This window comes from Plectropomus leopardus, chromosome 18 (assembly GCF_026936395.1).
Source record: "Plectropomus leopardus strain MGB_pleo_1.0 chromosome 18, ASM2693639v1, whole genome shotgun sequence".
NCBI classification, from domain to species: domain Eukaryota; kingdom Metazoa; phylum Chordata; class Actinopteri; order Perciformes; family Serranidae; genus Plectropomus; species Plectropomus leopardus.
The window spans coordinates 29,616,095-29,643,846 of record NC_142193.1 but is presented as its reverse complement, the minus strand read 5'-3'; the positions used below and the strand labels follow the sequence as shown (position 1 = coordinate 29,643,846).

Sequence of the window (27,752 nt, the reverse complement as noted above, 5' to 3'; positions counted from 1 at the left end):
GCCAACTGATCCCGCCACCTTCAGCTGTGATGCTAACACATTCCAGTGGCGATTCCCACCGGACAAGTTCAGCGCTGACAGAAACATTCCTCGGCTGGCATGCTGTCAGGAAACCCACCTGGTCTCTCCCTCTCTCTGTTTCCACATGTTTTGGAGGCCCGCCGTCCCAAACACGGCTGCCGTCCCGTGACCTTTCTGACCCCCTCGGACAGCAGCGGCAGCCTGTGAACACACAGGTGGGATGTGGATGGATTTAGAAACAGCAGATTTGTTTCATATGGTTGACATTTAGTCCACAGTACGCTGGTTTTTCACAGCTAATGTCTTGAGCACGTATTTGTGTTGGACTGAGACTGTTTGCTCTGGAAATGCAGAGGCACGATGACAGATGACAGTTGGTCCCAGTTTTTCATTCTGCTCTCTGGTAAAGTCATGCAAACACACATGTACGTTACGGCATGTTCCACAGCAGTGCACGCTTTACATGGACAATGTGAGATGTAGCTCATGCAGACTGGCCGGCGTTAACTGCAGATCTTTTGCTGAGTCTAACGGTATCTTGTTGACAGACTGATGTGAGTACTGTGTTCTCACAGAGGTGAAGCAGATCTCCTCACTCTGATTCAAAAGAAAATTATGCTATTAAAGTCACCGTAATTTAAACATGCAACATGTTATATCAGCACCACAAGGCTAAGCTGTACTCACCGTACATGAAAGACAAAGGTGCAAGAAGGACGACAAGTATGAAAAGTACTCATTTTGCAGAAAAAGCATATTTCTATTTTCTGACACATCTCTATTGTTTCACAAAAATTACTTTTGTGCTAAAAAAGCTGTGCGAGATAGTTCCAAAAGGGTGTTTTGTACCGAGAAGTTGCGTCCTTTTCTGCTATGACTGAATCACTAAATGTGGTTGTTTCTTACTGAGTCATTGCCATGTTTTCTGTTGGCATTCAGCCACAAAAAGCTTTTTTATTACTGAGATATCACTATGTTTTATGTGGGGATAGTGCCATGAAAAGCATTTTTTTACTGAGGGATCACCGTATTTCCAGCTGGGATAGTGACGTGAAAAGCGGTTGTTTATCACTAAGACATTGCCGTGTTTTTTGTTGGGATATAGTACCAAAAAAGCGTTTATTTGTGTTGTTGCTGTTTTACAGAGATATCGCTGCATTTCTTGCCATGATAGTGCCACAAAAAGCAGTTGCTTTACCAATGCTGCCATATTTTCTATTGTAAGAGTGCCACAAAAATCATTATTTTTTTACTATTATTTCTGCCAATATAGCACCACTAATAGTGGCTGTTTTTTTACATAAACATCTATATGTTTTCGGCCAGGTTAGTGCCATCAAGTGAGGCATTTTAAGACAAAACATGTTTTTGTTTTTTTTTTTGTTTTTTTTTTTATCATAACCAAGTTATTTTTGCAGCGAGACCTAACCAGATGTTAACCACAGTGATATTAAAGCATAAAGAAATGTTTAGAAAAATCAGTGTATTTGCTACCTTATGATGAACAAATGTAACATATTGTAGCATTTATTCTGGAGATCGAGTTGCCTCTAAGCTAGATACATGTTAACGTTAACAGCTTATATAAGAGCAGACAAACACACTGGGACTTTAGTTCTTACACTTTTGCTCCGGATTATTGCCCTTCTGTGCCTAGTTTTGGGTGATAAGCTGCAACTGAACATTTACTGTTGGTTTTGCTGACACGACACTGTCATTGTTTTTAATCTGTTGAACATGTGAATCGGGGACATTATTTCTGACGAAGGAAAACTCTGCAAATAGCGCGTGAACTTTCACCGCAGGTGGCGACCAGAGCAGCCTGTTTGCCAACAAATCATTTGATGTGTGTTTGGGGTGTGTGCAGTGTGTCACAGCGGTGATGATCACTGATGGGTATCTGTGCCGACTGACTCACAGCAGCTTCCTTTTCTCCTTCCTGGGGATGAGTGTCCTATGATGGGAAATCCAGGTCACCTGCACACTCAGCCTCCAACGCAAACCTGAATATAAGCGGGGATTCACTCACGTAGCCACACGTAAACATACACGTGCATCTGACCGCTATAACTGCTGGAGTCCTGTGAATGTTAGGACCTACAGCAGTGATACTCGACTTACGACTCGCGGGAAAAATCTGGCCCCCGACAGAGTGCCATGTGGTCCCCAAGTGACTCACGCTACGAATTGTTTTTGTACTTTTAGTATGCATTCTGTGCCAGAAACAACATCAAAATAGGGCTTATTTAGCGAAAATAAGTGCCAGTGGAGGATCCACTGCACCTCCAAGCAGAGATCCTAGCTAAGACCCTAATGTCCTAAGATCGTAGAAACATCCTAAAATCTAAGATATGTCCTGAAATCCCAAAAACATCCTGAAATCCTAGAAACCTTCTGAAATTCTAGAAAAGTGTTTAATGAGAAATGTCTAAAATCCTGTAAATGCTCTGAAATCGGAAAAAAATGTGTCAAAATCCTGCAAGCCCAGACAGAGGTCCTAGCTAAACCCCCTAATGTTCTAAATCCTGTAAAAGTCCTAAAATCAGACAAGCATCCTAAAATCCAAGAAAGGTTTGAAAAATCTGAGAGATATCCTGAAATCCTAGAAAAGTCCTGAAATCCAAGAAATATAGTACTACTAATACAGCTCTAAAATTCCAAGTATTCCAAAATCCTAGAAATATCCTAAAATCGTAGAAAAGTCCTACAACCCTAGATATGAACTAAAATCCGAGAAATGTCCAAAAATCCTAGAGAAGTCCAAATATCCTAGAAATCCTAGAAATATCCTACAATCTGAGAAACGTCCTAAAATCCCAGACACTTGAAACGGGGCTGCTGTGACTGGCCTGCCTCCTGTCATCCTGTCAAAACAAGTATCGCTGCTGTACAGTATAAGCCAAAAAAGCTTGAACCCAGCAGGCTTATCCACCCGTCATTCTGACACATCTCAATAAGCTACTGTGACAAAGGTTAAACAGGTTCTCACAGGCCCTCTGTGCTGCATAATGACTTCATGTTGTTTACAGGAACATTTCCAACTGTCCTTGGCTGCAGAGACAGCGATTGATGACGAGCTTATTGACTGCAGGAATGCTTTTCTTTTATATGTGTGTGTGGGAAAACTGGGAACTTTGAAAAAATGACTGAAGATGTGTCAGTTTTGAAGAGTGCATTTCCAACCAGTGTCCAAACTTATTGCCGCCCGACTGACGAGCCAAGAAAAACAGCAGAGAGAGGGAAGAACGCTTATCTTCTGTGTCTTTGACTTCCAAGCTATGAAACCATCTGGCTGTTGAACAGATTTATATTTTTTTAAGGATAAAATCATTATTGCTCTTGGCCTTAGATAACAGTTTCACACTAAAGAATCAGGAAGAATTTGGGAGACAGCTGGTGAAATGGCATGAAGGTGAAGTCATACACAGAAAGGAAACGTGCATGTGATATTCATACCAAAACAAATTAATGTACCACATTGATTTATCTGTTTGTTATTGGTTTAGTGGAAAAGCAAGCAGCAACTCCCAGAGCTGAAAAATGAAGAGCCAAAAATCTGCAGTTCCTCTAATGACCACTTGAGGCTGACTCCAAAAGGGACACAATGCTAATATCCCACTCCCGGTAACATCGCTACAACGTACATTTTGGAAAGGCCTTTTGAACCACAATGAGACGTCATGATTGAACATTTAAACAACCGTCATGCCAACGTCTCCGTGTTTGCCGAGACTCCCCGTTTACTGGTGGTGCATGTAGTGTGATGAGGTTGGACCATGCAAAGTGACGCGATTTGGTTCCTTGACAAAAATAAATATATTAAAAAATATATATATTTTAATTTTTTTGTAAATTTGTGACATTGATCTCAGAAAAATGTCCTGTTTTCTCACAAATTTAAGACTTAAAAAAAGAGAATATTCCTGTTTTTTTCTTGCATATTTGTGATTTTATTTTCCTAAATTTACCACTTTAATTTCAGAGAATATTTAAGTTTTTCTCACAAATTTTCGACTTTAATTCTGAGTTTTTGCCGATATCCAATACACCAATATATAACAACTCTCTTGGCCGACAACCGATACCGATATACATCCACTTTTTTTGTGGGAGGCTTCCAGGTTGCATTAAACACTGGCGTGCAGATACGGCGAGCGCTCGCTGGTCTTGAGCAAGTGTGCATACGTAAACGCAGCTCCCACACGAGGAGCTACAGGCCACAACATGACTAATAACATGACGCCAGTGACGTTTTTCAAAACAACTTGGCATACTGGGGCTTCAGGAAACCCTGGACGAGTAGTATGGAGACATTTTGTGGTTTTAGTCAGTCAGTCAGTCAGTCAGTTTTATTTATAGAGCCCATTATCACAAAACATGGTTTGCCTCAGAGGGCTTTACAGTTTTATTATGTTTTTTTTTAATGATTGACTCCTGGTCACCATCTGCTTCAATTCTTTGGGAGATGAGTGCAACACCTTTTCACCGTGAAAACCTAGCAGCATTTTTGGGCTATAAAACTTCACCCAACTTTCCATTGGCATAACTGTGAGTAGATCATGATTGAATTTTCATTTTTGGGTGAACTATCCCTTCAACATTTGCAGCTACACAGAGAGCAGAGAAAAGTTTTTAATTCTGAAAGTATTTTATTGTGTTTTTCCTGCTCTCCAGGCTTATGTGTGCTTGCTAGTTTGCCCTTTTAATCCCTTTGTAAAGAGGCTTGAGTATCGGCCCGTATCCCTCCTTCACACACACGAGTTCACAACACAATGAAGACATTGAGCGGAGCAATCATCCCCCTGCACCCCTGGTACCCATAAATCTTCCCCGTGGTTCACAGGAGGACTCCTGCAGACAGTCTGGACCTGACTCTGGTCTCATCTGATCGCGTCCGACACTCACGAACACTGAAGTAATTGCGGCGCTCATGATAATGTCTTTGGAAGTTTGAGCCCTAAGAAGAAACTAAAGAAAATGTTCACATTAACAGTCAGACCAAATGTTGACAATAAAGACGTCAGTCGGGGCCTGAGCTGAAATAAATCATCTTAAAGGAGCTGATGATGCACACAATGTGCAGAGCTGTCCGGCTCCTTCAAGTGGTCACGGACGATAATGGATTTTACCCAGCAGCTTTCAGCTGTGAGCCGGGAGAGTCGCAAATCAATCCAAGCTACGGCGTTCAAACGAAACCAACTCTATTTCATCTGTTCTCAACATACACACTCTGTAAAACACACACACAACCAAAGAAAATGTGTGTTTTTAGCCCCCTGCCCCCTTTGTGCTTGGCAGCAAAAGCCTCAATCACACGATGCTGAAATCCCTCACACGCTGCACAGGCTACACGAGATCCACGTCTTTTCCACCAAATTCTTTCTTTTGTGCAACTCGAGCTTTGTGAAAACCCAGAATGCCCTTTTTTTCTGCGCCTTTTTAAGCCTCTGACTTTATGAGGAGAGTCATGTGAAAGGGAAGTAAAACAGACTACAAGTTCAAATAAACCAAATCTGTTTGAAGTCTGAGTGGCCGTATATATCAACTCTGTCGATGCTGAATATTTTCTCTGACCGCAGCTCGGTGACATGTGAGTGATGTTTCAATCCCAGAGCTCTATTTAAAGGTCCAAGCTTCGTTTTGAAGGACATGTTGTTGAAGTGGGACAAAGTCGACCACTGAGGTTTGCAGGAATGTGTGTGTGTGTGTGTGTGTGTGTGTGTGTGTGTGTGTAAGGGCTGGTCTCACCAGAAAGTGGCACAGAAAAATCCATCATCATTGCATCAAATATTTGGTTTTGGGCATCAACACTATAAATTAATGACTCTCCAGAGCTAGAGCCATAAAGAGATGAATAACTGCTGATGAAAAAAAAAGAAATCACTAAAAATCATAAAAGAGAAAAATCCCCAAATTAAAAAAAAAAATGTTTAAAGAGAGCATACCTTCTTTGATAATCACCCAAATATATTAAAGAAAAGAAAATATCTATTTAAAAAAAAAAATCACTACATTTTTTGGAAGCAAAAAAATCTCGAAACATTAAAAAAAAAAAAGTTGCTGAAAACTTTGAAAGACAACATGCCTTACCAAAAAATAACCAATAAATTTAAGAGAAAAAAATGCCAAAAATGTTAAATCACTAAAATTCTTAAGAGAAAAAAAATCATCAAAAAATCTTACAAGACAAAAAAACATTTAAAAAATCTTTTTTTTAAAATGGCTGTAAATTAAATACAAAATAGAGCCATTTAAAGTAGTATACCCCTCCCTCAGCCAAAAAAACAACATAAGCCCAGTGCTAAAAGAACTGTTTGACATGACTCCCCCTTTTTGCACCACCTCCTCCCCTTTCATAAATAACGATAACTATTTAAAGGTCCCAGCTCGGCTTTGAAGGACGTGTTGTGAAAGTGGGACAAAGTCGACCAGTGAGTGTGTGTGTGTGTGTGTGTGTGTGTGTGTGTGTGTGTGTGTGTGTGTGTGTGTGTGTGTGTGTGTGTGTGTGTGTGTATGTGTGTTTGTGTTTTACATCGACACACATTAAGGGCTGGTTGCACCAGAAAGAAGCAAAATTCACCATTATCACGTCAAATATTTGGTTCTGGACATCAACAGCATCAATTAACGTCTCACTAAAACTGAAGCCACGAGGAGCGCGTCTCCCACATCGAGACACTGATAAACCAGACGATGGAGGGACTCAGTCAGTACATTTTACACAATGCTAGTGAAAGTTTATAGCTTTAACTAAAACTGGACTTTTAAAATACAACATGTGAACATGTTAGTCTGACTGAAACCGGCCTAAATAAAACTTCTCAAAGTCGTTCTAACACTCCTAGGTAGTGGGATTGGGGGTCGATTTACTCTTTCATGTATGCGCCTCAGTCGGACCTGCACTGGCCGAGACGTTCTGAGCATGCTCAGAGCATGGGCTTTGACCTGGAAGTCGAAAAGCATAAATTTGTAAAAAGAAGCCACGAGAAGGAGACAAAACAAGACGAAGGTATCGTCGCAGCGAGTGCAAGAGCAGGAACCACATACTTTTGGACTGAGACACAGACATGCAGACTTGCTGCTTGCTAACTTAATTAATATGTGAAGTAATGGTTCAACTGGAGGAAGGTTTAATAGAAAATAGCAGTGAGGAGGCATATCTCCACCTGCCTTGGTGGAGTCAGACATACTTCTGTCAAAAACTGATGCTCCCTGGTGTTTGTATACTGAAACAAGGCCAGTAGTCCACTTAAATGACCTAACTGAGCTCTGACTGTAGCTCCACTAAACTGTGCATGTAAACATACTGACTATCACTGAGGGCTTCTGCCCGCACATTAAAAAACACCAAGAAAGTCTGCAAAACTTAAACATCTGCAGGAAAAGTTCTGCAGCTGGCACCTGCTGGACTCTGATCAGGGTCCGCTGTGCATGGACAGATGTGCTCCAGATCGTGGTTTTCATTCATCAAAACTATTGTTCCATCTCTCTGATGGCACCCGTCCCATAAAGCAGCACAGCTGCACAGCAGCAGCTGCAGGTGGAGGAGGCCTGCAGCGACGTCAGCTGTCTGCTGGGATGGGGACGTGCTGAGCGGCTCAGCGGTTAACACTGCGGCCTCACAGCATCAAGGTCAGGGTCAAACCGACCTCGACTGTTGTCCCTGTGTGGACTTCTTCCCTGTGTCACTTCCCTCCCTCACTCTGAATTAAACAATAAAAATGTGTAGTTTTGATGTCTGAAGCACTTCTTAATGTTAGAAGGAGGTTATAAACAGAGCTAAAAATAGCAGGGAAAAATACATGAATAAATGCAAAAAATAAAAATAAAATAAAAATATAATAATAATAATAATAATAATAATAATAATAATAATAATAATAATAATAATACATTAACAGATAATAAATTATATATAGAAAATATATAAATAAGTCTACATTTTAAATACAGAATATTATATTATTGTAGCAATAGGGTTCGAACTCGTGCTTGGGGGCCTTTCTCTGCAAAGTTTGCATGTTCACTCCGTGTCAGCGTGTTTCCTACATGCTCTCCTCCTACAGTCCAAAGACATGCAGGTTAATTGGTGACTCTAAATTGGGCGTGAATGGTTGTGTGTCTCTACGTGTCAGCCCTGTGATCGTCTGGTGACCTGTCCCGTCTTTCACCCAAAGTCAGCTGGGATAGGCTCCAGCCCCGCCTACGACCCTTAAGAGGATAAGCACTTACGCCAAATTAATGAATAAATTAATATTTTTTCTATTTTCATAATTTTTTTTATACATTTTCTCTAATTTCCCCCTATATTTGAATATCTTCTGTATTTTTCAGAGTAGCTTCCTGAGTTTCTTTGTGGACATGGAGTGGACGTTGCAGTGTGACCATCTGACTGAAACCATTTCACAACCAAACAAATCATTTTCAACAAAATAAGAATAAATGCAATAGCATTAGCAATAATATTATCAATATTTCCTGGTGTGTAAAAGAGAGAAGGTCTAAACGGACCATTGTTGGACATGGAAATCACGTCACCATCTGGCTGTAGGCCTCGTAACCACGTTGCAGTTTTTGGCGTCCACCCGGGACAATTTTTGGCCACTGACACGACGTCACGGTGCAACCAGAGTTCACTGGGTATGTGTGTTTAGAACACAAACTCTGTCATCTTCACCACATGTTTTCAGGGTTTACTGTACATGTTTCATTGTGTGAGTATGTACAGTAGAGACGTTTTTGTCCACATGTGAGTGAGGAGACTGTGATTAGAGGGTGGCACTGCAGCGTTCCCCCCCAGGACACTTCGCCCTGTTATTTTCCCCTCGTCAGCCCGTGCTCTCAATAGCGAGGGTGGGTCCGTGACCTCCCTCCCACGCAACAACCAGAAGAGAGGGAGGCACCCGCTTCACACAGCCCCTCTGAAGTGCAGAGGAGTGGCTGATCCGCAGACCCCCTTAGAGCTCCGCAGCCCCCAGAAAAACTCCACATTCCTCAGAAAACAGAGCGCATGGATAAATCGGGCGTCTGTCCAGAGTGTTTTAAAAATAGCCCCGGATCAATCCGAAAGTCCAACAATAATACTGTTTTTACAGTTTATGGCTATAATAAATAGTGTCATTTTGGAGATATTTATTTAGGCAGGTCCGCAGGTTAGGAAGGCATGTTTTCTCTAAAAATCACAAACATTTTTTTAAAAAATGCAGAAATTTTAAAAGGAAAAAAATGCAAAAATTTTAAAAGAAAAAAAAGGGGGGGAATTCTCTAAAAAATAAAATAAAAAAATAAAAAATCACTAAAAAAAGCTACCTTTTTATATAATAATAATATAAAATGCCCTCTCACAGGTTTAGACAGCATTTGAATGCCCCCTGCCCAAAAAAAAACCAAAAAGAAAAATTCACTAAAAATTCTCAAAACACTTTGTGAGATTTTAAAAAATCGCTGAAAACTTTTCAAGACAACAGGCCTTCCAAAATTTTTAAAAGAAAAAAAAAACAGCCAAATATGTTAAAAGAAAAAAGAAAAAAAAAGAAAAATAAAAGAAAAATAAAAGAAAAATAAATCCCCTAATGTCTTTAATAATCACTAATAAATCTTAAAAGAAAAAAATGCCAAAAATGTTTTAAAGAAAATTGTAAAATATGTACAAACTGTTGCTATTTAAAGTTCTGTGCCCCTCTCCGAAGCCAAAATAAAAAACCTAACTTCCTCTTCAGTGCTTAAAGAAGAATTTGGCAGGCCAGCCCCTTTTTGCACCACCTCCTTCCCTTTGATAAATGACTAACAAATAACAAGTATAAAAGTATAAAGTATAAATAACAGTCCCTAATAATGATTTTGGATACAGAGGTCCAGGCTAAACCCCAAGAGTCCTCAAATCCTAGAGACGCCCCTGCAGTCTGTTCTGTCGTCACTGTCCCACATCTGGACTCATCAGCAGTGATGAATCAGTCACACTGGGTCGGGGTCGGGGCAAATTTTTTAGGGATTTGGGCTCATTTCCCTTAAACTTTCCAAACTACAGCAGATAAATAAAAGAGTTAAAGAGAGGCCAAGTAGTGACACGAGCAATCTGTCTTCTGGGGCTTTCTAGGCCTCCTCTCCTCCTCCTGCTCCCACTTTTTATACCCTCTTTTCTTTTCTTCCTCCGACTGTATTTCCTGCCATCTCTCCCTCCTCGTTTCCCACCCACAGCATTCAGAAACCCTAAAAGGAGGCACCACCGTAAAACAAACAGCCCGGGGCCTCGTTCGGCCGGGGCGCCCCGCGAAGTTCATCTCATGGAAGGAAAAGGAGAAAAAAAACAATGATAAAAAGCGGTTGGGAAGCACACAGTGGACTGTTTTGTGCTGAAAGTTTGAGGTTTGGGTTCATTAAGCTTTAAAGAGAGTTAAAACAATACTGGACAGCAGACAGACAATGAGTGGAACAACTCTGCGGTGCTGCTGTCTGCACACAGCGGTCTGATGCTCCCAGCAGAACAAAAGGGTCAGACTTCCAGATTCTCACTGATTTGAAGACTTTCAGAGCCTTTTTGCAGGCGGGGACTAGAAACTGTAGAGTCAGGACGGGCAGCGCACCAGAATAGACCAAAACGCTGCATGTGGCCGAGCTGAAGATGCTGATCAGGACATTTCTGACCGTAAAAATAAACATATCGACAGCAGTCAGCCAATGCTACTGATTTTAATATTATATGTCTTATTTATCAGATACTTTTCATGACAGTTAAAACCAAGAAAAGATCTCTACAGCTGAGGACTGATATAACACAACAAAAGAGGATTTAAAATGTGCATGCAAACTTTTTCACCCAACTGAAATCAGATTAAATCGAATTTCTTGCAATCTGACTAACACACCCAGATAACGCGATTGGAAGTCGAGCTATTCTGCCATGTAAACACCTCAGTCAGATGTTTACTGCGCTGCTCCTCCTCCGCCGGCCTCCCTCGGTGGTTAGGGACTGTGTGTTACCTATGAGGGGGGAAGGGACACTGCAAAACAGGTTCTTTCCAGTGCAGATTTAGAAAAAGTTATCCACACTTGGGATGAAAATTTGTTAAAAATACAGAAGAAAACATAGACGAATGGACCCACGGTAAAGTCCAGGCTTTACAGAGAATAATGTCGAGGTAGATGTATTTCTAGCAGAAATACGGTGATTTTGACTTGTCAAAGTAAAAGTAGTGACACTGCTAACAGTACATCACTTCACTGCACATTAAATGCAAACAAAAAAACAGCTCTTGAAGGTACGTGGTCCGTGAGAAAGCTCTGTTTGGTTTGAAAATACCTCCCGTGTGATGGCGAAGAAAAAACTTTCAAGAAATTTGTAATGTCGTAAAGCTTAAAAACTAATGCAGCATGTTGTGCATCCTGCTTTAAGTAAAAAAAAAAGGAGTCATTTGAAAAGAAACATACGACTACACTTAAATTATTGTTAGCGTTAAAGCCTGTGATCATATTGACTTTGTCATGAGTCCATGAGGTTTCTTTCAAAATTACAGCCGCATACTTGTGTAGTTATTCCGCTTTATTCTAAACACTTAAATATGGATTTATGGAAAACATTTGCCACTTTCCCCACTTGAAAACTAAGTCGGCTCTGGTTACATCAAGCATTTATTTCAAACATGCAGCCCACGGTGCGTCCAAACATTCCTCACACAGCAGTTCCCAGACTCCCACTGCTCCACAGAACTGTAAAACATCATAGGAAACACCAAAATACTTTCCAGAAACAACCGCCAAAAACACGTTAAAATACTCGCCTCCCACTCAGCTGCCTGGGAAAGACACTAAACGCACCAATGGGGGGAATCAGGATGACACATAACTCCAACATAATTCTTTTGTAAGACGATTTCATCCTTTCAAACAGCACATATGAAGTCTGTGTTTCAGCTGGTGGATTGAATGCAGCCACAAAGACTTTTCTTCTTAACTGGGCCTGTTTTTCAGTGTGTCTCACACACACACACACACACACACACACACACACACACACACACACACACACACACACACAGAGACAGCAGCAGGTGCCCATGCACACAAAGTGGAAGGAAATTAAAAACAAGATGTGTCAAAAGAAAAACAAGATTGGGCGTCAGTCTTGCCACCTCCAGTCACAAACCACACAGCAGAATCTGGCACGCCGTCTGTCGTCTGTCGATGAGAAATGTGGCCGAAAGTCGAGACGTGATTGAAGCTGAAAAAGTAATCTGGGTCAAACCTCACCTCATGCTGCTTGTGCCCCACACTATCTGCAAACCAGCCCTAAATACGAGAGAGCGTCGAGCCTTTAGAAATGTAATTATGTGTAAACATTTCAGCTCAAGGTAATGATCACATCCACCAATATAGCGATAAAAATATAAATATATGTTAGCATTATTTTTTGCTGTTTTATCTCATCATCGAAATGCTCAGTCGCTCACAAGCAAGGAGGGCACGAGGTTCACCACTTTGTCAAAAACTGCGAAGGCAAACCAACAATTTAAGAACATTTCTCAACAAAAAACTGCAAAGAGTTAAGAATTCATGGCTGCATTTGCAAACAAAAGGTAAAGACTCGACCATGCAAAGCGAAAGCCAGATATCAACGACATTCAGAAACACGGCCGACTTCTCTGAGCTCATCTGAGACAGGCTGACACGAAGTGGAAAATTGTGCTGTACGGTCTGACAAATTCACAATTCAAATTGTTTTGAGATTTAAGAAAAAAACAAAACATTGCTAAGGGTTTGGAAGTTATGACTCCTTTAAGAAATTCTGACAATTTTGCTGTCTTCTAATGTTTTTTCTTTACAAATTTTGGAGATGTTTTTTCTTTTTCTTTTTTAAGCAATATGTTTATATATATATATATATATATATATATATATATATATATATATATATATATATATATATATATATATATATATATATATATATATATATTTAAATTTTTTGGCATTTTCTGTTCTTCAGAATTTTTGATTTTTTTTTTTTTTAAACATGTTTAGGCAATTTTTATTTACTTTATATTTTATCCAGAAATATTTTGGCATTATCTATTCATTTATTCTAATTATTGGTGGTTTTTAAAGAAAATATTTCTGTGATTTGATGTGATGTGTGTTTTCTTTTAAAAAAATCACATTTTTTTAGAAAACATTTTGAAAATGTTTGCTTCACAGATTGCTGCAGTCCTTCCTGTCATCTCTCAGTTCTCTCTTATCATGTCTAATATCAAGCTGCAGAGGTTTCTGTGCAGGTTTCTGCTTCCTACAGTTTGCTGCAACAACAACCCCAAGACATCATTTCATAAGGCAGCCTGTTGGGTCAAGTATGAGGTATTTATGGGTTTTTAAGGAGGAAACAAGGGGCCTGTTAACGTCACTGCAGATGTGATGGGAATCTAAACACAGAAAGAGGTGACGTGTTACATCACCACAGAGAGCCTGTAAGATCACAGACCATCGTTCTGTTTCTTGTTCTGTGTGCGGGTATATCTCACTGTGTCCCCACAGACAGAGGCCTTGTGATCTCTGACGCTTTACGGTTTATTTAAGAATATAATCCACATATTTACCCACGTGTGAGAGACGTTTCTCTCGTCGTGTTATACGACGTGTGATTAACTGTGACATAAGACAGAAGGAGTGATAGTGAGGAGGCCCCGTTCCTGAGGAGAAACACGACTTGTTTGCTGCTGGCTGACTTATCTTATCAGGAATCACAGGCTCTGTTTAGCATCTCCAGCAAGAAATGTAGAAAACAGGTTCCCAGTATTTTGAAACATCCCTTAAAGCACCGCATGCTCCCACAGTGAGCTCCACTGTGATCTTACGAAAATTTACCACCTTTTACGCTGATTTCCAATCAGTGTTGATGGCAGATACAGTTAACTGAAGTCATAAATTCCTCAGTGCGTGCTACTCTGACTGAGAAAGTCGAGTTCTCCTGTTTGTCGACCTGTGCCGGCAGTGCCTACATGTACCAGGATGCATTGTGCACAAGCTCTCCACTGCTCATAACCTCAAACTGCAGCGCCGAGTTTTGAAGCAGCTTTTCGTTGTGGCCAAACAGTAAAACTGAAACTTCGTATGTCTGTCTGTCCGTCTCATGATGCCAACGGGCCCCAAACAGCTTTTCCTATTGGCTTACATTAGGAAAGAGTCATCTGTAAATCAGTGGATACAGTTTTTAAGCATCATAACCCAAATCATTTCACAATTGGGACTTGGTCCATTTGGGCCGGTAAAGTCTAGAAGAGCTGCAAGAACACATCATTTTGTCACTATTCAAGTTAGCAGAGAAATAAAACAAATTAACCATTTATCCAGCAAAAGTCTCTCAAGCTGCAAGTAAATAAGTGAGCTTCCTATGGGCCGAATGATGCAGAAGATCCGGATAATTCTACACCGGAAAGTCAAACTTTTTTGGCTTCATGCTCCACTGAACAACTTTCAAAGGAATGAACAGGGCCACGCCTTTAACAGTGTATCCAGATCTCTTTATACATCCATGCTTCTCACCAACAATATCCTCTCACACGCACATTTTTTTCCCCCAAGTTTGTTTGTCACAGGATCTGCGTATTGCCGGTTTACACGGCAGCAGAAGCGGTTGCATTTTCAAAAGATTTCACTCTGGAACCTGGTTTCAAAAGTTTGTGTTTTCAGGTCCCCAAAACACAGTTGCTGTGCGAACGAAAAGCCAAACCACAACAAAAGTTTAACGTTTCATGCGAGAACCGTTAGCATGTAAACAGCCCCTGAGGCTGCACATGGGGGCTGAAGGACAGAGATGCACACAGGAGATGTTTGCCTTCAGAAATGTGCAGATATCTTTTCATTTTAACAAAACTTTGAACTTTTTCATGAATGCAACCAAGACAGAAGCGCAACCTTCAACCAGCCAGATGGCTGAGAGTCAAACCAGGGCCTGCAGCATGCAGAGGCTGAAATCTGACTTAAAATCTAATAAGGGACTAAAGTCCTAATTTATTTTTTTTAATGATATTTCAGTAGCAGGTGAAAATATTAGCTGTTTAGATTACAGATATGTTTGTACAATGCATTGGTGATTGCACTACGTACCCAAATATATATATATCTAAATATTTGTAAATACTGGCTGTGTTTCTTTGAGGTTGTTTTAAATGTTTATTAGATAAAATGTATTCAGTTTGCTTTTAGATGTACAGAATTAGCACAATGGTATTTCTTCTTTTCTTTACGTTCTGGTCTAGATTAATGAAATTTAATCATTTTATTTCCCAGATGACATGAGATGAGATGCTTTGATTTCTGATGTGAGTTGGTAATTTTCAAATAAAACTGTATTTACTTAAATCAAGTGAAGTTTAGCTCTTAAGTCAATATTATCCTTCTTTTACAAAAAGTCGGTGAGAGGAGAGGAGAGCCATCGCAGCATCACTAAAAACAACCACCACGTCCTGCACTGATGACGCACTCCTTTTCGGGGACACATTACCGCTCACACTACAAAGGAAAGTGGTCTTAGAGCGGTATTAGTTACTTGGAAGGCTGTGTTTTTGGTGTTTTCACATGATATCAGTGGTTTAGGGCACATCTGGGGCAGACACATCAGCTGTTTATAAATGACCTAATTATTGCTCAGACAGTTTCCAGTTTAAATTGCCTGTGTGACACCGCTGTCAGCTGACCTCATAGCCGCAGCTCACCACAGGCCTCTATGATGTCCTCACAAATACAGCAATAACAATGCACATCCCGTACACACACGGCACGCACACACACACACACACACACACACACTTCCTAGAACACTAAACTGAAACAATGTAAGTGACTGCAGGCACCTCATCTGCAGCAATAAAAAGGTGCGCAGTAAAGACACACACGCTGCGCTGAGGGGGAAACATGAGACGAGTGTCATTTTTTACAAGACCTTGTCAAATAAGTTTTATCACTTCAAAAAAAGGTCGATTTTTGGGTCATAAATGGAGGTAGACTCAGAGATGTCATCCACTGGTTTGTGTACTTCTGTTTGCAACAGGGGTCAAAAACTCTTGTAAACTCTGTTTTTAAAGGTGCTATATAAATAAAGTTTTTATTATAATAGTGTTATCGGATTGAATGCATTAAATCCCACAGTGAAAGAAATCATTTTGTAGGGGTTATAACGCTGCAGACATCTTTGTCAGTTTAAGTCAAGAGGAAAGAATCTTTTTAGGCCACATGGCATCACATGACAGACTCAGACTTTGTAATTCTACATTTGTCCACTAAATTCAGTATTCTCTTCCTCCTGCTCCTTTTCGGACATGAAACACCAACGTTTGTTCACTGAGCATGTCTGATGGGCATTCTGCTGTTATTTTTCTTGCTTATATTTTGTTTTATTCTCCTATTTTATTTGGCATGTCCAAATTAGAGATCTAACAATCTAAACTAAACTAAACTAAAGGTGAATGAGGACACTTTTTTAAAAAATGTTCTGGTGAAAAGAGCAGCCAGAGAGATGGACAGGGTAGAAGACGGACAGACAGACAGTAAAGAGTGTCTTGCTGCATCTCCATGGAGCTGCAGTTTTGTCCTCAGATTTGGCCCAGTTCCTATCCAAACACCCCCGTCTGTGACCCCTCAGCCCTCCTGTTAACCCCCAACGTCACACCAGGCCACAGCTGCATCCCAAATCTGAGGAAAAGAGTGTGCAAAGGCTAGAGGTGGAGAAGATGAGCTGAGGAGGGAACTATTTTTTTCTATTTTATATTTTTGGGAGGATCTTCAAGTCCTCTCGTGTCAGGCCGAGCAACGAGTTCAGCCTCAGCGTTTCTACATCGTCACCCCGTGGCCCTTTTTTCTTTTTCTCAGAGGGAGCAGGGAACACGAGGGCTGGATCGGGTTTAGATCTACAGCTGGGAGGTCAGCTTTCCTCTGGGACAATGTGAGGATATGAGCGTTTGATGACAAGTTGTGATAAGAGACCAAGTGTGCGTACGCTGGGTACAAGGACAGCCAGTATTTTTTTTTTTTTTACTACTTTCTGAAGGCTGTTGCCAGTGTCTTTACAGCCTTTGGGTACATATATTTATATATAAAGCTGTCAAAGTTAGTGTCATTTTAACGGCAATCATTTTTTTGACGCACAATTAATGCACGCACGTTCTGTAATTCAAAATCAGGAAGCAAACAAACCTCTGTGTGCAGAAATCGATAAAAAAAAGGGTTTTTTGAATTACAAATTCAGCTTCAAAACCCAGCCAAGTCGTTGTCTCAACACGACCATCCAGTCTAAAACGTCACTTAGTGGCCAAACACACAGCTGATGCACAGAGGCCTCCTCCCCCTCGCCACAGGCGCTCCGCTCTGGACACTTTGCAGCAGACCTGCACTTTATGCAGGTATCCAGTCAGCGGGACACTGAACATAAAGTCAACGCACTGACCAGTGATCGTACACGCTGCATGACTGCAGCTGCAGGCAGCTCACGTTCATGTATGTGCCCTGCGTCACACACAGCCTCCAACCAGCCATCACAGTTTCTCTACAGAAAGATGCTGAAGTTTCTCTTTCAGTATATTTTTGGAGCATGCAGAACCTTTGAGGTTAACCCGGAGAGTAAATGTCATTGTTCTGGATTGTTGCAATAATAATATATTTGCATAAAGCAAATATTAATAAGAGCACAAAAAAGAAAAAATAACCCTTTAAGGTACATTTAGAGCAGATAAAAAATGTGTAATTAATTTGCAACTAATCGTGAGTTGCATCAGGATCATACGGCCGAATCACTGCTGCATTTGGATACTTTGGATATAAATGGGAATCTGCTGGCTTATTTAGCACCAGCTCAGGCTGCCAGCCGCAGTAACTTTACTGACAGAAATAGTGAAGAACAGACAGCTGAAGGTGAAGAAATAAACCGATTCCTCTTTGCTTGAGTCCATATTCTTAAATAGAAACGTCTTCTCTGTTTGTGATGACGAGGATCGAGCTCGTCCAGCTGTGTCAAAAGTGAGCTGCGTCATCAAATGACGAATCAAAGCCAGTTTCCCAGTGGCACCGTCCTCTGTTGTTTCCACATAAACTGGCACTCTGACTGTTTATGAGCTTTTTAGAAACTGCTCGCTCCTGGTTGACCTCAGGCCACAGTTTACACTCGCTGGCTGCGTGGCTTCTCAATCTACACCCAGACTCAGTGAATCAAATCACGGAATAATTCTCACGAATTTAAAGCTGCCGCAGCTGAAACTCAGATCCACAAGGACGGCGGGCTTACAGCGGGGATGTTAAAGTAGCTTTGTTTGCAAAATGAGAGGAGGCCAGGAGCCAGCCGCAGCAGACATATACACGTTTATAAGTTTGTGGGATGTTTTTAGGATTTTAGGACATTTCAGGGATTTTAGGACATTTCTTAAGTGTAAGGAAGTTTCTCAGATTTTAGGACATTTCTAGGATTTAAGGACATTTTTTGAATTTTAGGATGTTTTAGGATTTTAGGAAATTTCTCAGATTTTGGGGTGTTTCTAAGATTTCAGGACGTTTCTCCAATTTAGGAAATTTCAAGGATTTTAGGACATTTCTAGGATTTAAATACATTTGTTGGATTTTAGGATGTTTAAGAGGATTTTAAGGATTTTTTTTCAGATTTTAGGATGTTTCTGAGATTTTAGGACGTTTCCAGTATTTTAGGGTGTTTCTAAGATTTCAGGACGTTTCTCCGATTTCGGAAATTTCAAGGATTTTAGGACATTTCTAGGATTTTATAACATTAAATGATTTTCGGATGTTGAATTTTAGGATATTTCTAGGACTTAAGGATGTTTGTAGGATTTTAGGAGGTTTCTCATATTTTAGGACATTTCTACGATTTTAAGGACATTTTTAGGATTGTAGGACGTTTGTAGGATTTTTGGACATTTCTAGGATTTTAGGATGAATATGTTTGGCCACCCAGCACGCTCTTGGGGGCCAGATTTGGCCCTACAGCCATAAGTTGAGTATCACTGGTTTACGGTATATACCTGCCCTGTTTCCTGTGCGTTCAGAGGAAATGAACGAGCTCATCGGTGGTCAGCGAAGCCCATGTGTTTCCTGAACTGCTTTCAATAACGAGCAAACACACATCCTTCTGTTGGCATTTTATCTGCTCCCAGAGCCCACATCAAGGCCGCGGACTTTCCTCCGAACAATGGGCTCAGGAATCCCACTCTCTGCTTCACGAGAAGCGGGCAGTCATTTAGATAGCTGTATCTCTCTGAGTCTAGACACAGGAGGCATGTCGGTGGTATCACTTGTTGAAACAATGCAGCGTTAATTACTATTCGAGCGTGACTCTGGGGCAAAACAACAAACACTGATCAGAGACGGGAATTTGAACATTGTTTCGGGGGATTAAACCTCTCTGATTGCTGGTGTTTGCTCTCCACTCTGTCTGGGATCTTAAGCCAGTTGTCTTTGTATAGAAAGTAAAACATTTACGTCTCCTAATGAAAAGAACAACCAGAGAGAGAAACGGAAACTCAGGGTTCGTACAGTCATGGAAAAAAACCTGGAAAAGTCATGAAAAAAACCAAAAATGTTTTCTTTAAAACTTCCCAAAAAATCTCTAAAAATTTCCCTAAATTTTTAAAGAAAAAAAAAAGAAATGATTTAAGTGAAAATCACCAAATTTTTTTTAAAAAGTCAAAATGTTTTCTTAAAATCCTTAAAATTTAGAGAAAAAAATCCAAAATGTTTTTTTTTAATTGAATTAATTTTTTTTAATTGCCAAAAAAAACAAAACAAAATGCCTTTTCATAAATCACCAAACAAAATTTATTATTATTTTTAAATTTAAAAAATTCCCAAAAATTAGGGAGAAAAAATATCAAAATGTTTTGTATTTACAGCCATTTAAAATTGTATTCCCCTTACCTAACCCTTATTGCTCAAAAGATTATTTGATATGCCACCCCCACTTTGCAACACCCCCTCCCCTCTCATAAATAACAAATAGTCCCTCAGTTATATTTAAATATTCGGTTCTTATCCTCGTCTAAATTCATTATTTTTTAAAATAATATATGTTTAAAAAAGCTATTATGTAGTAATTGTAGTAATGAAAAAGAACTGATGAGGAGTTTCAATGGTTGTTTTAGAAAATGTATGGTCTTTGCCTCAAAGTCATGGAAAATCATGGAAATGTATTGCTAAAAATGTGCATGAACCCTGGAAAGTATTCTAGCATGAGGGGATTTTTTGGGATCAAATGTATCAGCAGTAAGAATCTCGCAGGTCAAGCAACACCCACGCCATTCCAGCCCCTCGCAGACAGAGCGAAAGTAGTAAATAATGACTTCCTGTGAAAATGCAGTGCTGCCACTTCCTCTTGTTTTCCTCCTCATCTTTCATCCAAGAATCCCAGTGGATGAAAATCTCAAACCGAGCAGCTTTTTTTTGGTCAAGGAGATGTTAAAGGAGAGGGGGAGGAAGTATGGGTGGGTGGGGGAGGTTAAATCTGGCCCCTCGGTGAATAATGGCTATTTTTGAGTTTTGTCGTACAGGCTGGATAATTCTAAGGTCTACTGCGTTACTGTAATCTTTTGCAGAGTGAGACTCCTCGTGGTTAACCACCCATTACCGTCTGCTGCTGCCTGACACAAACCAGTCTGCAGGACAGGAAAGAGACAGTTTTAGTAAAAGTTTACATCACTCACCGCTCATTGTTTCTATCTCTTATAGACACTCTGGACATCATGGCCAATTTGATTTGATTTGATTTGATTTGATTTTTTAAATTTTATTTTATTCTTTTTTAAAAATTTTATTTTATTTTATTTTATTTTATTTTATTTTATTTTTCATTTTATTTTATTTTATTTTATTTTATTTTTTCATTTCATTTTATTTTATTTTATTTTCATTCTCATTATCACCCACCTGTTCAGTTATTTTGCCATTTGTTTGTATGTTTTGTTGTGGATTTTTTGTTCAGTTGTTTGTTTTGTTTTGTTTTTCCTTCCTTATTTTATCCTGATATGAGTTTTTTCTGCCTTGTATGTTACCCAAAGCAGGGGTGGGTGGGTGGGGGTTTCAATAGTAATGAGGGGAAAAAAGTGAGCACTGTACATCTGCCTTTACTCTTGTTAATGCATATTTTATATTGTTGATGCTCAAAGAAAAGCTAAAACTTAAATTTGACCTGTTCAGGGGTAGGAATTTGTTTTCAAAAGTGTACATGTGTGCGAATGTGCAAAGGCACAAATCCTAATCCTTTAAAGGGCCTTAGTCTTTCAAATAGCCTAATTTCAATATGTTTGATAATATTCTGCAGAATACAGCTAGTCTGTGGTCTCCAGGAGTCTAATGCGTTCTTCCAGGGCTGAAGTACGGCACTGACTTTGAGACTATGTTTATCTTTTGAACAGTAAAAAAGTGAATCACACAGTCAACATGCTGTTACTGCTTTTTGTGGGATTTTTTTTCTGCCATTTTTATGACAGTGTTTACCTCCCCACACGCAGACGTACCAACAAAAAATGCTCCCCCGACACTATTTTGCAAGAGCACCATTGCTGCATTCTTGGCTTAGTGCCAATCAAGACAGTTGTGAGAGTGTTTTTTCCGCTGGACTCTCCTATAAAGCCTCATTCTCACTGCAAAAAAATCCACTAACATCTGGCTTTTTAATGCAATGGGAACGCATACGATCTGCTTTAATATCTGGCTCTGCACTAGACACAGATTTTTTTTTTTTTATCACCTCCAGCTCTGATCGGCATGATGGAAACACATCACCTGGTTAAACACAGCAATTTCAACTCCTTAACCGGCGAGATGCAAGATGTGCCATTACTAGTTACCCTCCATCTCCTCCTAAGCAGCGCCAAAACAAAAATCCCAGTTTGTCTGCACAGAGTTTGAGAGAGACTGGATAAATAAGAGATATATAACTAGAAGAAACCACTGAAAACTTTTCAGAGACCCCTGATCCTACTACTGTTTACTGTCTGTGACATCCCACAGACACAACAACAAAACAAACACCCCCACACACACACACACACAAAAGCTGATAGAAAGGCTAGACTCATGTGCTGCAGCAGTGTGTTCACTAGCAATAGGAATGCAATTTATCGCCTATAGTCGGTGGATTTACACATTTGAAAAACCCACATTAACCCGCTAATTTTGGTTACTGTGGTTGCTTTTCAAAGGGATAAAACATGCAGTAAAAAGGGGAACAAAGATATTTTAAATGATTGTTGTGGTTGACAGATATGCAGATTTGTTCTGAGTAAAGCAAACCAACATGAGATTTTTCATGTGCAAGAATAGACTGATGCAAAGCACAAGAGGATGAATATACAAGATTAACATTTGCATTGAGAAGGAAATTACATAACAGTCCCTAAAACATCTCAACAGTTCTTAGCAGCCTACTCTTCATCTGGTTTCGTGCCTGCATAGAAAATCCTTTACAAGTAAACAAAACAATCAGGTGTCCATTAATCATTCTATATTTAGTCCTGGAGTTTGACCAGATTTCCTGCAGTGATGCAACTTGTTGTCCAGACGTGGACTTCAAAACAGCACAACAAAGAGTGAAAACAGTGAAGTCATGGGAAACAACACGGACACACCCACCTCAGAGTGCAGCGGCGTCATGGCAGCGTGATGCTGTTAACATGTCTGTTTCTTCAGCAGACGGGCGTGCAGGGCCAGAAAAACCTCACTGAAGCTTCGACACAGGAACTCTCCCACACAAAGAAAACAAACACGAAGGCTCCCACTGTGAAAATGACAGAGAGCAGAACAAATGGCAGAGGTTTTTACTCGCTTTTTAATTTATGCAGTATTTACGCTTTTCTAGGAACTGAAGGGAAAGTTGGAAGAGACAAACACGTCACGTAAAAAAGTTCATGCACTGTGAGTTTCCGGCTGTCTTGCGAGTTTATTAAATGTCACGGTGTGTAATGGAAAAAATGAAAAGGTTGACATGTCCCTTATTTTCTGTCACAAAGTGAGACTGGTTGGACTGCAGGGTTATGACCTACACCAGCTCTCCGGGGGAAAAGGAGAAGAAAAGCTTGTTGTGTTTGAGACGGCCAGAATTTCACAGTGTGTGGGAGGAACTTTTATAACAACCTGAGAAAACACGAAGCGGAGAACAGTCCTCACAACGTGTTTCTGCCTGTAATGACTGAAATGTTTTGGGCCGGTCAAATGAAAATAACATTTTACAGATTACAGATGTGAAAAATGTACAGATAAAATTGACACGCAACAAGGGGGACTCAAGAGGGTTACTGTCTCACCCCCAAATCAAAAAATACAGTTTTTTCCTTTACCTGTAGTGCTATTTATCAGTCTAGATCGGTGATACTCAACTTACGGCTGGTGGGCCAAATCTGGCCGCCAACAGGATGCCGGGTGGTCCCCCCACCACTTTGTAGTTCATTATAAAAATAAAGTGCTTTGCAGTGGGAATTGTTTTTGTACTTTTAGTGTCCCCCAACAGAGGTCCTAGCTAAAATCCTAAACATGTCCTAAAATCCTGGAAAGTCCTAAAATTCTGGAAACATTAAAATCCTGGAAATGTCCTGATATCCTAGAAATGTGCTAAAATCCTAGAAATGTCCGAGAATCCACAACATGTCCTTAAATCCTGCCTTTCAATTATCACTCGCATAACTTGCCTACGTCGCCTTTGACTGGAAATAATGATGGTTATAATTCGGTGGCTGTAATACAAATAAACGTGCTAATGTTTTGAACATCCATCGCCATGCTTCTTGAAATGTTTTCGCAAGAGGAGAAGTGGCATAACATCACTCAATGAGAATGCAGTCACCTGACATTCGTGTTTTCTCGACATTATGAAAATATTGCTCAAGTTCTGTGCAAATCGCTGATGGAAACCCGCCTTCTGACGCCAATTCAACATGCTGTATCAGCTGACTACTGCCAACAACGTACAACACACCAAAAAACACACCTGGTGTGACAGGTCCAGAATAGGATAAATTATGAAAACTGTTAAATTAAGAGGTGAGATGCAATATTTAAACTATTCTTGTTTGGGTTTTATGTATACCTGAAATAAAACTCTTCATTCAGACTCTGTGTGAAATTATATCAGCATGAAGTCACTGTTTCGGAGTGAAAACAGCTGAGTTAAGAACATGCAGTGTGCTTTACTGTTGTCTGCAGGAAATGTGTTTTCATGGGAAAAATCTCCAACATTATGGTCAAAGAGGAAATGCATCAAATGGGAGAAAAAAAACAGGAAACTTTGACGTGATAAAACTGAGTGTATGGTGACTATATCCTAACATTCTGATGGTATAACCTGCTAATATCGACTTATCTAGCACGAGATATACAGGAGTCCTGAGTAAAAGGTAGTTATTTTTTACTTTTTTTAAAATTCTCACACTTTAAATGCTGATATCTGTGACCTATCAGGAAAGCAATGTTGTTCTCTTGATGACTTATGTGGCTGCAGGCAACAGGCATTCACACTTTTTCGCGAGAAGAAGCAAGAGCAAAAATACAGGCTCAGTGAGATGTAAATGTGTTTTGTGGTGTGCAAACACCTGCTCCACCCAGAAAAGAGCAGAAGGGCCCAGTCAAGTTGAATTGTTACTTTTGAGCCAGCAGCCTCTAACTTGTAGAGAGCACTTTGGTTCTTACATGCAGTATTTACACAAGGATTATTTTAACCCTTTGAAACCAAATTGATGTTCAAAGACATGGGGAAGAAGGAAACAATCAACTTAACAAGACATGGACCGAAAAAGTAAAAAATTAAAATACCAAGACAATAGTAAAAAGTTGAAAATTACTTAAAAAAATAAGCACATTAAAAGAAAAAAAAACACCTTAAAATTGCTATTTTTTTTTCTGTAAAATGATTTTAAATATTGTAAAAATTACGCATATAGTATTTCTGGACATTTTTCTGTAGTTTTTTTTTCTAACATTTATTGCATGTGTGTAACATAATTTTAAATACATTGGCTTATTTTAATTAATAAATTTTTTTTTTTTTTTTTTTTTTTTTTACATTTTTTCTATCTTTTAAACTAATTTTCAGGTCATTTCCTTGTCAGCTTTTACTAATTTCTTGCAATTTCCAGGATATTTCTTGCCAAGTTGGTCATTTCATGTTTTCAAAAGAAACCAAACCAGAAAGATAGAGAATACACATAACTGCTACCCAGCCTTTTGTCTCAAGCCAAGCTATTATCCTTAACGCTACAGAGCTACTGTATGCAAAAGAGCCTGACTCATTCGCTCTGCAAACTGAGTCTCTGAATGTGTGATATCGCTGCCTGCTACATGTGCACCTTGACATACTTTAATGACCAGAGACCTGTGGTTCAAGGGAAGTCAGAGCATCACTGCTGTATCAGTGCTGTCTGTCAGTGCGGCCATGTCTGCAGCATGTCCGGCCACAGCTGCTGCACAGTGTAAATATTTCACCCTTCATCCAAATACGCTCCCTTTTTTGTTACTGGCACAAAGAGGAGTTGAAAGTCTGAAAAAACAAATCCCCCTCTTTGTTTGGTGTCACTGGTTCACACTGCTCTCCTTTTCATTTCACAGGTGCGCCCGCCATCGGACATTTCAGCCCCGTATATTTGTCAGTGTGCTTTTGTCTGTGCCCAGCGCTCCGGCAGTGACACCAGTTTGTGACTCAGTGCAATTAAAAGAGCTTCCATGATAACAGAGTGTGTGCATGCATGCACCACTTTCAGGCTCATACTTGTATTTTGAGTTTAACATGTTTAAACAGTTAAAAAAACACTTTATTTTACTCATAATGTCTGCACTGGAAGGCACATGTTTACCCTCTGTCTCATACATGCAGTAGGGAGCTGCTGCTCTACCGCTGCCTCCATCAGCTGTTATGGAAGGTAAAGAGGAGGAAATACTTAAATATAGTGTAAACTTAAACTGACTTTTTTTTAAGGTGGCTAAAATATGTTTTGCTGCGGCCCAGTCCACAGCAGGACATCGCTTAGTTTCTGTGCTGGTGTTGTGGGACTGTACTTTATTTATCAGAGAAGGGGGGTGGCTGGAGTTTTGACTTTTTTTTTAATTCAAAATAAATAAAATACTACTTTTTCAAGTTGTATGTCCCTCACCTAAACCAAAATTAAAAACACAAGTCCCTCCTCATTGCTGACATTTTTTTCTTAAATTCCCAACCTGACTTTTTCTAACATCATGTAAACGCACTGAATTTGATGCACTCATGCACATGTGAAAAGCGCCTCTTGGCGTCACTCACGCCAAAAGCACAGCTCATACTGCTGCTAAAGAGTGCCTCGCTGCGTCAGTCATATTTGACAAGTTTGGAGTGAGAGCAAGTTGACAACCAAGATTAGACATTTTCCCTGGTGTTAGCATGTAGCTACATGTAGCAGTGTGTAATGTAGTAAAGTAAAGTAAGCACTTGCTGTGGCGTGCCTGGAGCAGATGACCATATAAAAAAATCTGTCACAAACTGATGTTAACTTGTCTTGAAAGTTGGGGAAAACATTTGCAAAGTTGTTCAAAGTATTCAGCACAGTCTGAAGGCTGAGGTCTTTGCTCACAGGGATTACTTTGAAATTCACTTCATTCATAAGAAATGGAAGATTTTCACATCATTTCAGGAATATTTGACACTACAGCATCACATATGACAGAAAATAAGAAAAAGCACGATAGGTTTCCTTTCAAGTTCCTGAGAGAGAATCAGGCGTTTTGGTTTTCTTCTCTTGAGGCCCCAGTCGGGTGCAATGATGAAGAAATGTGAAAGTTTCTCAAGTGGGTGTAAAATGTGTGAAAGTGATAATATGCAACATGAGAAAGAGGTTTTTTTTCTGAAAATCTTTTGGCAAACCCTTTGTGCGTGTGTGTGTTTTTTGTGTTTCCTTTCACTTACAGAAATACACAAAGAAGTAAAGCGTAAAACCACAAATAAAAGACCCGGGCCACCCCCAGACTCTCTGTGCCACAGTTTCCTGAGGAAATGCCCGAGTCACAGCGTGCAAACCTCCCAGAGTGCTTCACAGGTCTGAGACCAGAAGGTTCACTGCTTCCTCACAGCGTCCCTCGCCAAAACACTTTACAGCTTTCTGAGGAGGAAGACTTATTCTCCAGCTGAGAGATTTAAATTTCTATTTTTTACTGGTGTGCATTTGCAGCTAAACAGAGGAAAACCTGCTAAAAATTAAGGGATCGACGTGATCTCATCCCTACTTGTCATATTTTGCTGCCTGGGTAGAAGCAAAAGCTGCAAATAAGCGATTTCCCAAAATGTCAAACTACAACTGTCATCTCGTATCAAAAGTAATGCGTCATGTACAGGATTAACTTAACATACTGTACATATGGCATAGAAGAAACTAGATACAAACTTCATAAATTGACGACAGGCCTGAGATCCACAGGAGAAGCAGTGAAGCGTCTCTTTAAACCATCTCTTACCTAAAGTATCTTCAGTCACTCTGATTTACTGATTTAATGAGTCCTTTGACAAACCACAGCGCACAACATTAATCTCCAAGCTGCTCATTTCCTACCACAGATACCGAGTAATATGACAGCAGGGATATATAGGAGCTCACACAGTAAGTGGTTCAAACATTTATAGAGCTGGACGTGGATCAGCCTGCAGGCCCAATCCGGCCTACGGTACTGTGCCTGGTGGCCGCCCAACTATTTTGTTATTCACAGTAAAAACAAAGTGATTCACATTGAGAATTGTT

General features: G+C 40.0%; 1 long non-coding RNA gene across 1 annotated transcript in view; it reads right to left on the bottom strand.

The window, feature by feature from the left end:
* LOC148186532 (uncharacterized) overlaps nucleotides 1–22,773 on the bottom strand; it is a 58,288-nt gene extending 35,515 nt beyond the window's left edge. The window contains exons 1-2 of the long non-coding RNA XR_015774818.1: nucleotides 22,636–22,773; nucleotides 119–222 (exon numbers count right to left, since the gene is read on the bottom strand). This is a non-coding gene — a long non-coding RNA (uncharacterized LOC148186532). The remainder of the gene's footprint in view (nucleotides 1–118; nucleotides 223–22,635) is intronic.
* Nucleotides 22,774–27,752: the final 4,979 nt, after the last annotated feature.